Below are 3909 nucleotides of genomic sequence, written 5' to 3'. Positions count from 1 at the left end.
GTACACTTGAGGACACCTCTAAAAAGTACACTGATTAAAGGAAGAAAATTAAGAACGTCTTTTGACTATTATTATACTATGAAGTTGTTTAATACTAATAATGGTATAATAAAAAATAATAAAATTCTCTCAATTTATTAAAATGAACAAGTAAAAATATCTATTTTTAGTATAGTGGTCAAGTATACTGAGGGAGTATACAATTTATAAATTCCACCAAGATTTTAAGATAACACGTAAGAGGGGAAAATATTTACTATCCCCATCCATTACTTGTCTACTACACTAAGAATAGATGTTCACTCTTACTTGTCTAGTTTGAAGGGGGTGCGCATAAATCAAACCTACCAATAAACCAAATCGATAAAAATATTATTGGCTTAGTAATTTTTAATGGTTTTATAATTTTTCTAATTGGGTTATTGTAATACCCCGAATTTTTCCTAGCTAATTTCGTCCTAAAAATGTCTAGTATTAGCTTCTAAATTGAATGATGATTATTCCATGAGGAATTTTCAAGATTTTCATTTTTAGTCATGTGGCAAATTCAATAAGCTTTCCATCAATATAAAATTCGCCTAAATCCGATAACCGGATAAGAAGTTATGCCTATTTCAAGTTCCCTTCATAAAACAGTTCTATATTGGTCAGTGGTGCACCGCACCACGAGCTAAAATGGAAATTATCCTTTTCCAGTGGCTCAGCGCGATTTCCTCCGCGCCGCGCCAAAGTTCCAGGTCACAAAGAGGGGGCAACGCGATGGCTTTGCGTCGCGCCATCCCTTAATTTTTCAATTGTCAATTTCCAGTGATACAGCGATAACACCACATCACGCCAGGGGCCCAATTCAGGAAAATTTTTACTGAAATTACAAGACGCGTCTAGGGTTAAAAGGGTCAATTTTCTATCCCTATTTAAACCCAATAACACATGATTTAGCCATTCTTCACCCAAAATATACTAGTTTCTCTCAAGTTTCTCTCAAGAACAAGCTAGGGTTTCTATTGGGGATTCAAATTCAAGAAGGTTTCATCGTTAATCTTCACGAAATCACGAACCAAAATATGCATAGTGTTCATTCATGGACCCCTTTCGTCCATGAAGTCCAAGAATCTTTTTCTAAATTCAAGATTTTGGATTTCATTTATGTTTTCATGATTTGGCTGTTCTTGCTCATGTTGATAAATGAATAATTGAATCCTATTCCATGATTGGGCGATAGATTTCATGTGGGTTGATTAGTATAGATATGAATTCATGCAAACCTGGGATTTAACCCTTGAATAGTGTAATAAATTGTTGAACCATGATGTTTACATGTACTATATCTATCATATGTTTGATTGAATGCCTAGATAAAGGAAAATTGCTTAACTAGCATGATATCATGAAATCCCCATGTATGTACAAGTTATGCCTATCACATGTTTGGTCAAATGCTTCAATAAGTGTATTACGGTGATTATTATGTACTCCGGTAAGTCATGCTTTGTCAGTTTCCCTTCTATCGAGTCCTGGGTGTACTTATACCCGAAACATTAGCTGTATGCCTAGAGCCATGTATCGTTTTCACGATACTCTCAGTCAAACTATGATCTTTAGACTTCAGACAGTCTTATGACTCAGGAAGTCTCCATGATCTCATGAACTCAGTCAGTTGTCAGATATCAGCAGTATTCCGCCAGTCAATAAAATTCAGCAACTCAGTCCATGTTCAGTTCAGTTCAATTAATCATGTTCAGAGTCAATTCAGATGGGATTATGAATTAGCACCGAGTGAACCCAAGTATGGGAACTCACCTGTTATATGAGGGTGTGATTCTTAGAAACAATCCTTGTGTTCCAGAACTATGTAGCCAGCATAGATTGAGACATCATAGCCTGCTATATGAGGGTAGATGAGGTGTCTTAACCTGTTAGATGAGGGTTCCCACCGTTCTCACTAGAGTTATCTGTTATATGAGGTTTTCTCATATGTTGTCCTTACCAGTGGTGCGGTTTTGACACCCTTCCAATCAGGTCATAGATTGGACTCCAGCTCAGCTGTTATGGCACATTTTGGGTATGTTGATTAAAATACTACTTCCTACAGTTTCATGTTACAGAATCAAGTCTGTCAGATACAGTCAATTAGTCTCAGTAATAGAACTCAGATAATTCTTCAAAATTCAGGACTGTCAGATACAGTCAACTCAAATACAGTACAGAACTCAAATAGTTTCACCAAATTCAGGACTGTCAGATACAGTCATCCATATTATCAGTTATATTTAGATTCAGTAATCACGTTATCACGGTGTCAGTTACAGTTATGTATTTATGCATGCATTCTCACGTTCATGCTAGACAGTCAGTTAGTATTAATCATGCATGTGAACCCTTGCATATGGCCTACCTCACATGTATACTCAGTATATTCCATTGACTAACATATTTGCGCTATGGTGATTTCTTTTTATGTTACACCATAGGTTCAGACATGAGCTCTAGATCAGCAGTAGATTTCAATCTCCGCAGTTAGAGTAGAAGTGAGTCCTCATCCTTCGAGGACATGATTATTTCTTTACTATCTCATTGATTAGCTTATTAGTTGGAGTTAGTTGGGGACATATACCATCAACTTCTTATTCAGATTATTCAGACATTAGAGACTTTCAGACTAGATGTAGACTAGATACAGACTATTATGTTTTAGACTTCAGTTTTTGTTTTGGGTATTTTATTACCCCACACACATGTTATGTTATTCAGTTATGTTCAGTATTGAACCTTATGTCCTTTTAGTGCATGTTTCCGCATTTTTATGTTATATTATGCAGTGTATAAGTATAAATATCAGTCATAGGTTAGCTTGTGGTCCTTCGGGGTCATGAGCATCGTGTAGCATTTTCGTTCATAAAATTGGGGCATTACAAACTTGGTATCAGAGCCTAAAGTTTAATAGAGTCCTAGGAAGTCTGAAAGCCGCAGCTAGTAGAGTCTTGTACATGGGTGTGTTGCGCACCACATTTATGTGCAGGAAGCTATAAGATGTTTTAGGAATATTTTCCCATCTTTCAGTATTCATGTCATGCCAGTGAGCATAATGTCAAGTCAATCTCTTAGTCTAATCCATCTCTTCTCTTTATTTCAGAACATACCTCCCAATAGAAGAAATCAGTTAACCCTTCAGCCCAAAGAACCTTTGGGCGATCGTGTTTCTCATGCGGAGTTTAGGGCCGCATTTACAAATCTTGCTCAATCAGTTGCCACTCAAAATAAATGGCCAACAGTTATTTCGACCAACCCATTGGCCAATTCAGCCACAGCTAGGATTCGGGACTTCACGCGAATGAATCCTCTGACCTTCCTCGAGTCTAAGGTAGATGAAGACCCTTAGGAATTCATTGATCAGTTTCAGAAGGTGATAGACATCATGGGGGTGACTACTGTTGAGAGTACTGAGCTAGCCGCATACCAGTTGCAGGATGTGGCTCATGCTTGGTTCAAACAGTAAAAGTCTGAAAGGTCAGATGATGCAGGTCCTATAGAGTGGGAGGAATTTGTCACTGTATTTTTAGACATATTCTTTTGCCAAGAGTGTAGAGAAGCTAAGGTGCTAGAATTCATCAACCTCAGGCAGGGAAATATGACGGTGAAAGAGTATTCTCTAAGGTTTACTCAATTAGTCAGATATGCCCCTTATATGGTTACAGACGGCAGAGCCAAGATGAGTAAGTTCACTTCAGGGGTAAATAATAATGTGGTTAATGAGTGCAGATCCACCATGTTGAATAGTGACATGACTTTATCCAGGCTTATGACTCATGCTCAGCAGATAGAAGAGTAGAAAATTAAGCAGAGAGAAAAACAGAATAAGAAAACTAGGACATGTAGCTTCAATTTTAGTCAGCCTAAGTCAGAGGGAGG

The sequence above is a fragment of the Capsicum annuum genome, chromosome 1, assembly GCF_002878395.1.
Source record: "Capsicum annuum cultivar UCD-10X-F1 chromosome 1, UCD10Xv1.1, whole genome shotgun sequence".
NCBI lineage: Eukaryota > Viridiplantae > Streptophyta > Magnoliopsida > Solanales > Solanaceae > Capsicum > Capsicum annuum.
Note: the sequence above shows the minus strand (reverse complement) of the source record.